At 45.4% G+C, this 9,706-nt stretch overlaps 1 pseudogene; it reads right to left on the bottom strand.

The window, feature by feature from the left end:
* Nucleotides 1–456: 456 nt before the first annotated feature.
* Nucleotides 457–1,187, bottom strand: LOC121140245 (annotated as a pseudogene).
* Nucleotides 1,188–9,706: the final 8,519 nt, after the last annotated feature.

Here is a 9,706-nt window from a genome sequence, read left to right as displayed (position 1 = left end):
AGGCCAGGCTTGCCCCTCACCTCCTGAGGTTGTGTCTGAAGTCTCAGATCAGGACGAGCCTGGATGAGTTCCTCAGCCTGTCTGACTCCCTCTTATTCAGTCCCTCTTTCACGTATATTTTTGAGCCTGTCTTTTGCACAGATGTCCACCATTGCTCTTGGGACCTTCAAATGCTGCTCTTAGGTCAGTCTGCCGCAGGCCCACCCCATTAGGCAGTGGAAAGTGGGGCTAACCTGTAGGGTGGGTGGTGATGTCCTCTGTCCCCCAGCAGCCCAGCCTGTTGGTCTGTTCCTGCTCTGAATGGTCAGGGCCCATGGATCCCCATGTTTCCCCCGACCCCTGTCAGGCAATGAGACAGCAGTCAAGTTTGAAGAAGAAATCTGTTTTATTTGTCATTCTTTCTGGCGATGGCCATGGGAAGTGAGGGATGCACTCTAAAGGTATTGCCAAGTGGACTCAGCTCTCTGAGAAGGCAGACCCAGGACTGTTGCAGGTGGGGTCCATGAAGCAATTATCTGTAAGAAAACTTGGTCAGTGACCCGAGCAGGAAACCCAAAGGCTCCTTGTGCAGAGGTCCTACCAGCCCCCTTCTGCTTACTTAGTGTGCAGCAGATGCCCGAGGATGCGCGGTGGCCCTCGTTTCCGCCCGGCCTCCTACTGGAGTGGCAGGGAAGGGACAGGTGTTTCTTCTCCTGGCATCGAAGTGCTTCGGGGATGCCCATAAAGCAGCCCAGATCATTGTCGCATCAGATGTCTGGCCCGAAGCAGCTCCCTTTCCCGCCAGGGCCACAGGAGAGGCACTGCAGGGGAAGGAAGCAAGTGGGCACACAGCAAGGTCCCCAGGGCCTTGGTCCATATGGGGACTGAGGCAGGGTGAGGGACACTGGGTGCTCAGGCGTTGTCTCTGCCTGCAGGTCATCAAGTGGGAGCACAGCCCTTCCCAATGCCCTGGGTTCCCATGGGAGGCTGGGGTGGGGCTGGCAAGAGTGTACGATGCTCTGTTTCTGAGTGTGGGTGTCTTCTCTGATCATTAGTGCTGCTGGAACCGGACCGGATGGGCGAGACTCACCTTGCGAATGTCCACGTCCAGCACAGCCCTCTTGCCGCCCAGGGGACAGTTCTGGATGTAGCAGGCAGAGGTCAGAGACACTAGCAAGCAGGCAGTAAGCAAGACTGGGGCAGGCCATGGCCTTGGTGCTCTGAGTCTGGGATTCAACCGAGGTTAAGGTTTCTCCAGCCCAGGCTGACCTTTTTATGTCTGGGCTCTTCCTGGTGGAGCATTGCCTTTAAGAGGGCAACTACATGACTGGTCACAGCAGGTCACTGAGGGTCAACTCAACCCACACTGTTTTGAGGCAGACCCTTCATTTGAACAGTCCAGGCTAGGTCAAGGTCACCGCCTCAGCTAATGGCCTGGAGCTCTAAAGGGAAGCAGCCTGTAGGGGTGGCCTGGGTTACAGCATGATGGAGAGAGATGGGTGGGGGATGGAGCCCAGCCCAGCCTGGAGCTATTTTCACAGATGTCAGTGTCAGGGTAGAGGGATTGGACATGGGAGTCCTTACCTGTCCCTGAAACTTGGCTGGGGAAAATTATCACACCTTCCTTCAACTCTTGAATGTAGTTCATTCCTTCTTCCAGATAGAAGGTAAGACAAAACATCAATAGAGGTCAAAACTAAAACACAACAAAGAAACCAAAAGAAAAGAAAGAAAGAAAAATCACAACAAAACAGAAGGAAACTTGGGTTTGTATTTCAAACTCTGTATTAAAACTCTCTATGTAGACCAGGCTTGCCTTGGATTCAATGATCCACCTGGCTGTGCCTCCCCAGTTCTGAGATGAAAGTTATTCACCACCCTTCCAGGTGCCTAGACTCCTGTTTGAGGAAACATTTGCCATCAAGTGCTGGAGTGTGGCCATCAGGTGGCCTTAGCTGCAGAGAATCACCTGGCCTGAGGTGGTACCCTTCCCAGGTGGCTACATACAATGGCCTGTCCAGGGTGGCACAAACACCGGCACCTCTCTCTGCATGTCAGCTTTGGGCTGTAGTTCTGCTGAAGTCTGCATGGGAAGGAGTTTGCAAGCAGGTTAGTAGCTGACTGCTTGCCTTGTGTGTGAGAGCCCTTGGGTCTTCTCCAGCATGACAGCATAAGTATATTTAGGGAACAGTTTTTGCATTAAATTTTAAGTATTATTTCAATTTGTATGTATTGTGTGCAGGTTTTCTTGGAGACTGGAAGAGGCTTTTGGATCCCAGGAGCTGTCGCTAGAGGGTGTTGTGAGTCCACTGCTGTGGGCCTGGGGACAGAATTCAGTCCTCTGTAAGAGCAGGGTTCCCTTTAACCACTGAGCCATCTCTCTGTTTCCCGTGCTGTTTTCATTTCTCATCCAGTTTAAAAGGAAAAACATCATGGCAGGAAGCATGGAAGACTCAACTCCTTTACTTCATGACTGGCAAAGAAAATGAAGATCTCTAGGAGGGACAAAAAAGAATCACTGCTCCCTTGGAGGGCTCTCAATGACCTGATGATCACCACTGGGCCCCAGGCTTAACAATCTTACCACCCTGGGGCCTGGAAGTTGGCTGAGTGTTAAGAGTTGTTCTTGCAGAGGACCTAGGTTTGAGACCCACACGGTGGCTCCCAACTGTCTGTTAACTCCAACTGCTGTGCAGCCAATGCCTCTTCTGACCTCCAGGCTCACGCATAGAGCATTCCATACATGCAGGGAGAACATGCATTCACAGAAAACACAGTAAATAGATATAAAACAATTTTAAAGGAAGGTGAAGCAGTGTCCAGACCTTGTTGTGTATCTAGAGTCCTGTTTATGAAAACGTTGGCCATCAGCTGCTGGAGTACGGGCAACAATGGTATCAGGTGCAGAGAGCCACCTGGTGAAGAGCCCAACAGTTAGCCCCCCAATAGTTGGAAAATTGCTAAGCTGTCCCATCCTTTGACGTGAGCAGCTACCCTTAAATATCTTCCCCTGGTGGTCCTCAAGGACTTGAAAATATTTTTCAGACCTCTGTCCTCAAGGACTTGGGAACGTTCTCCAGACCTCAAGGTTCCGGGTCAGTCACAAAGTTCAGTCAGGGCACAGATGTTGTCTAAGGCAGATAACGATCTAGTCAGCCAGACAGCCACAAGCACACGTGATTCATGAAGGTCTGGCACCAACTTCTAAATTCCCCTTTTACCCCCACCACTCCATCTGCGGTTTTAGGCTTTAAAAATTTTCTGTAATTTCTGCTCAGGGTTCATGCCTTCTCAAGGCTGCTGAACACCGGTGCACTGGCTTAATAAAAATCCTCTTGTGTTTTGCAGCGAACTTCGGCTCCCTGATGGTCTTTGGGGCAAGGGTCCTGAGAGAAAGACTGAAGGGTCTTTCACTGGCTGTGGCCCTTCTCAAGTGGTTGACCCATTTTGCTACAAATGCTGGTCAACTCTAACTGCATTGCAACTTTGGTCTGTAGGTCAGCTGAATTCTGCATGGTGGTTGTGTTCATCCATCCCTTCTCTTCTCCAGAGGTGAGTCTCAGGCCTGTGTTCTAAACTCTGCTCAGCCTCCTTCCTTAGGAAATGACCTGAAGCATCCAGGAAGAAATGGCTGCCAAAGTCCAAGAGACCAGCTCACCGCATGCCGTCTCTACCCCAAGGGAGAATGAGAAATCCCCTAGAGTCTTGTCTTAATGGTTAATCTCCTCCACAAGGGACCAAAGCCAAGAGTTCCACAACTCATTCAACCCAGTCACTGTGTAAGCTATGAACTACTGAGTTGGTGATCAGGTTGACCTGCGTTACAACCACCACATTTTTTTTTATTTAACTTTTTATGAATGTCACTTTCAGTTCCCTCTCCCTCCCCTCCTCCTCCAGTCCCCAATCCTCTCAATCCCTCACACCCACTCCATTCCCCCCTCTGCTCCCCAGGGAGGGCAAGGGCCTCCATGAGGGATTTTCAGAGTCTGTCACATCATCCCAGGAAGGGCTCAGGGTCTTCCCCATGTGTCCAGGCTGAGAGAGCATCCCTCCACGTGGTATGGGTTCCCAGAGACCTTCTGAATGCCATTTCTTATCCAGGTTAGTTTATTGGCATTCTTCCAATAGAAGGTTGTATGTATGTATGTTTCCTGGCACGACAGGATCCCATTGCCTTTGTCCCCAAATAAACACAAGGAGGCTATATTTGTTATAAACTTGTTGGCCAGTGACTTGTGCTTCTTATTGGCTTCCTCTGTCTTAGTTATTAATCCATTTCTATTAATCTATGTATTTCCACATGTTCTTGGCTTACCATAGAATTCCTGTTGTCTCCTGTCTTCCCAGGCACACATGGCATCTCCTTCTGTCTCCATTTCCCAGAATTCTCCTCATCTCCCAGCTCTGCCTATACTTTCTGCCTGGCCAATCAGTAATCGGTGTTTCATTCATTAACCATTAAGAGAAACATATATACAGAAGGACATCCCCTATCTTGTCTTCTTTTCTGTCTAAATATAAAGAAAGATTTTAGCTTTATCGTAGTACATTATATATAACAAAACAATTATCAAGTAAGAACTATAGTTACAATATTTAGTCTATTAACATTTGGCAAAATTTAAAGAATATATTCTATCAACTATTGTATCTTTGCGAGTCTAAAGTTTTATGTGTAACTATCTTTTATCCTAACAAAGGGAAACTATTACCATTACTATGTGTCTTCAACTCCATCAAAGACCATGGAAGTATTTTTTCTGATTTTATTTTTTAAATTTATTTATTTATTACATATACAGTATTCTGCCTACACACCAGAAGACAGCACCAGATTGAATTGTAGATGGCTGTGAGCCACCATGTGGTTGCTGGGAATTGAACTCAGGACCTCTGGAAGAGCAGTCAGTGCTCTTAACCTCTGAGCCATCTCTCCAGCCCCTGATTTTATTTTTTATATATGTTTTTATTTAAATTAGAATCATTCTTGCTTCACATGTCAATCCTAGCTCCCTCTCCCACCCTTCCTCCCTTGTCCCTCCACCAGCTCCCCCCAACTCCTCCACCCAATCCCCACATCATTCCCCAGGGAAGGTGAGGCCCTCCATGGGGGGATCCCCAGAGTCTGTCATTTCATCCAGGGCAGGACCTAGACCCTTCCCCATGTGTCCAGGCTGAGAGAGCATCCCTCCATGTGGAATGGGCTCCCAAAGTTCATTCTTACGCCATGGTAAACACTGATCTACTTACTACCCAAGGCCCCAGAGGTTGCTGAGGCCTCCTCGCTGGCACTACATTTATGGAGTCTGGATCAGTCCCCTGCTGGCCTCTCAGCCATTAGTCTGGGATTCAAGAGCTCCCCCTTGTCCAGTCAACTGTCTTTGTGGATTTCACCAGCATGGTCTTGACCCCTTTGCTCATCACTCCTCCATCTGTCACTGGGTTCCTGCGGGTCAGTTCAGTGTTTAGTGGTGAGTATCTGCCTCTGCTTCCATCAATCCCTGGATGAAGGTTCTAGGATGGCATATAAGGTAGTTATCAATCTTATCATCGGGGAGGGGCTATTAAGGTAGTCTCTCCGCTATTGCTTAGTTTGCCAGTTGGTGTTATCATTGTAGATCTCTGGAAATCTCACTAGTGTCAGCTCTCTCCTCAAACCTATAATGACTCCATTTATTAAGGTATCTCTCATCTTGCCATACCACCTTGAACGCGCCCAATCTCATCTGATCTCAGAAGCTAAGTAGGGTCGGGCCTGGTTAGTGCTTGGATGGGAGACCACAGGAGGACTGTATATATACTCTAGAATTGCCAGAGACATCTCACCTCCTGGACAATCACAGAAATTTCTTCTGTAATGTTGGAGCATCCGTCTTCAGCCCATAGGCCATAGTGTCTGGCAGACTTCTCAGCGAAGTCAGAAATTTAAAACTGTCCCACCTGCACTGGCAGTTTGTCAGTTTTTACTCTGTGTCCTGAAGAATGTCTGCCAGACTCTTCCATGAAGCAGGAAACCTGTCACACTGTCCATCTTGTTTTGCAAGTTCAGCAGTCACTTTTCTGTGGGTTCTTCATGTCCAGTTTATACAGCATATAGTCAAACAGTCAGGCAAGACCAGTTTCTTGCCCAAATGGCTAGTCTCACCCTATGGAAAGCAAACTCCATAAGGAGTTTCTTCAATACCCATCTTCTTCTGAAGTAAGTGGTATTGCCAGGAGCAGTTGTGTCTCACTGTCATGAAAAACCCTAAACCACTTTAAATGCCATATTCTGTAGGTCTTTGGAAGGTTTGAAGGATATCTATCCATTTGAAATATATCTCTGTATACCTAGAAAACCCTAACCTTATTATAAATTTTGACTATTACATGTGACTATATATAATCTTTATTTAATCTTATATATTACACTTTAAATGAGCTATAAAACACAATACCACAACAAGAGGAGAAATATACATATAACAAAATTGTCCTTAAATTTATACCAACAAACCAAAATCCATACCATTGTATTCATTTGTATATCATATCCCCTCCTGCTTTTTAAGAAACGGATTGGCTGTGACCATTAACCATTATAACCAACCCCATTTAAATAAAAACAAACTTTTATAAGCAATATTTAGTAATTTGGGCGTCATTCTCTCCAAACTCCTTCCTGCTGTTGTGGGGGTGCTGACAAAACCATGGGGATCATGAGAAAACAGGAAACCTGTCCAAATCCTGGCTGTACTAGTCTGCAAGGCTGCATCATCTCCACTGTTTGGATGTTGGATCACCTGGGCCACTGCTTTAAGGGTTCTTGCTTGATCGAATCATATTGCTCTAGAAGGAATCCACAGCATTTCATTTTCTGTGGTAACAAAAACACAGCCTGTTTTCCAAAGTAACCTGTCCTTAGACTTAAATTATGAAGTCAAACATTTTCTAAATATATAGGTTGGATTAATCAAGCAGCATCTATAATCAAATGTCTGCCAGCAGCTGTTGTTATTTCCACATCAATCAAACAATTCAAAGACAAGAGCATAACATGCAGTATCCAGACTCTGTGTCGTACCCATGTTAACGTAGTTTATTATTATTATTATATTTCTTTTACTTCTATTTTTTTCATTTTTTGAGACAGGGTTTCTCTGTGTAGTTTTGTCTGTCTTGGAATTCACTCTGTGCACCAGGCTGACCTTGAAATCACAGAGATCTCTTTGCCTCTGCCTCCCTCAGCAAATCCTACCAGTGTGAGCCTCCACAACCAGCTACTCTATTTCTTTTCAACCAATTTATCCTTTTTCTTTTCTCTCCCAAGCCTACGTATATTTTTAAACACACTGTAAACCGTTTAGAGATTTTTTATGCATCTGAATCTGTCTTTACCATATACCTCTATGTTTTTCTGGCCAGGAGTCTTTTTTCTGCTAAACAACATTGCTGAAATTATAGGGGTGGCTGTTTTAGCCACTGGTTTTCCAAGATGGCAGGAGGTGAGAGTTCATTTACTGCCAGCACTGGGAGCTGTGCTGAATACCTTGGCTCATGCTGCCATCCAGCAGCAAGCTACCAGCTTGAGATGTGGTCATTGTACACACCATTCAATTGGTAGCAGGGCCTCTTAGAAGAGCCATGCTGTTTTTGCCGCTGATGCTGAGTCAGAATGCCTCCCTTAAAGGAGCCAAAAGCATCTGATTGGGTCTAGCAAACAGAGCCTACCCTAGAAATGCTGCTACCAAGAAGCCATGCTTGGCTTTGTTCTTTTGATTCTAGAATTCCTTTTAAAACTTTTGTCAGGTTTTCATGGAAATTCATGCAACCCACATTGGTGCCATTTTGCTGCTGATTTTCTTTCTTGCCAGGTCCAACAGCTGCCTCAACACCAAATAAGTACACAGAGATATATATTAATTATCAACCTGTTGGCCAAGTGGCTTGGGCTTCTTATTGGCTAGCTTGGTCTTAACTATTAACCCATTTTTATTAATCTGTGTATTTCCACAGTCTTGGCTTACTGTAGAATGCCTGGCGTGTCCTCTCTTGCCAGGCTCACATGGTGTTTCACTCTCTGCTTTTCCCAGAATTCTCCTCATCTCCTAGCCCTGTCTATATTTCTTGCCTGGCCAATCAGCCATTCAGGGTTTTATTCATTAACCGTTAAGAGGAACATAGATATAGAGAGAGGGACATTCCCCATTAGAAGGCCGAGAGCTTGAACCCCAAATAGCCCCAGAGAAGCCTCCCACTTTCTTTGTGGGCACAGTGATCTCATCTAAGGTAATCTATGCAATACATTAACCGCCTGAAGAGGCCATTTTGTATGCCAGTATTCTTGAGTTATAATTGTGATATCTGTCCTGTGTCGAGTAATCCTTCAAGCATAACCTTATTTATACGTAGTCTTAATTTGGTCTTTGTGTATTTATAGATGTCTGCTAAACTATACGTTTTTGTTGTTGTTGTTTCCTCTGTGAATGTTGTATTCATCCTCCAAAGCTAATCTACCATCCAGAACATTATGATATTTTACAATAAGCACTGGATTTCCTAATTCTTCTGGGGAGGATTGTTCTCCACTGTGACTGGGAATGACATTCAACATGGGGGCATTCAAGATATCCTTCCAAGGAGTTTCCGGATGGTAAAGGGTTGCTTTGGTTGTCTCTTGTTGACCTACATTCATTGGTTCACTGTTGGCCTTTATTGCATCTTCTATGTAATCCAGAAGGTTGGGGCCCTCTTTTTGGGGTATTCCTAGAAAACATATAATTTCTTTTTTTGCGGGGGAGGAGATGGGTTTTGAGACTGGGTTTCTCTGTGCCTTTACAGACTGTCCTGGAACTAGCTCTTGTATACCATTCTGGTCTTGAATTCTTAGTGATCTGCCTGCCTCTGCCTCCTGAGTGCTGGGATTGAAAGTGTGAGCCACCACTGCCAGGCAAGATGCTTTATTTCTAGAAATGCATTGTCTACCATTTCTTCTCAGATATCCTATGCTACCAGAATTAAAACATTTGATATTTTGTTGTCTTTGGAGATTGCTTCTCCTACCCAAGCCTCAGTGTTGTAATCAGAATACTCAATATTGGCTGTGTGCAGCATCCATTCATCCATTGGGCTCAAGCACCTTTTTGCATTCTAAATTAGCATTTTCAAAAGATAGAGATTCTGGTCTGGAGAGATGTCTCAGCCTCTAAAGGCTAGGCTCACAACCAAAAGATAGAGATTCAATGAGTACTCGTCTAGCTTCTGAATCTACCACCCCTATTTGAACTGCTTTAGTCGATCTTTGCAAAAAGTCACTAAAAGTTCTTTTGGACATTGTATGACCTTAGTATATGACTCAGTTCTTTCCTCTGGTTCTTTAATCTTGTCCCAACCATTCAAGACTGCTGTATGGCATACAGGCAAGATGTGTTCATTGTATGTAGCTTGAGTATTTGCATCAGCATAATGACCCTCACCAAGAATATTGTCTTTGGGAGCCTTATAACTTTTCATTTTGCCTTGATGTTCAAGGACTTTGGCCTCCTCCCTCCAATTATTAATTCTGTTTGTCAAATCATCATTGTCATTTTTTTTTTTTGGTTTTTCGAGACAGGGTTTCTCTGTGGCTTTGGAGGCTGTCCTGGAACTAGCTCTTGTAGACCAGGCTGGCCTCGAACTCACAGAGATCCGCCTACCTCTGCCTCCCAAGTGCTGGGATTAAAGGCGTGTGCCACCAACGCCTGGC

Source organism: Mesocricetus auratus, unplaced genomic scaffold, assembly GCF_017639785.1.
Source record: "Mesocricetus auratus isolate SY011 unplaced genomic scaffold, BCM_Maur_2.0 Super-Scaffold_100004, whole genome shotgun sequence".
Taxonomy (NCBI): domain Eukaryota; kingdom Metazoa; phylum Chordata; class Mammalia; order Rodentia; family Cricetidae; genus Mesocricetus; species Mesocricetus auratus.
Note: the sequence above shows the minus strand (reverse complement) of the source record. Positions and strands in the feature narration are given on the sequence as shown.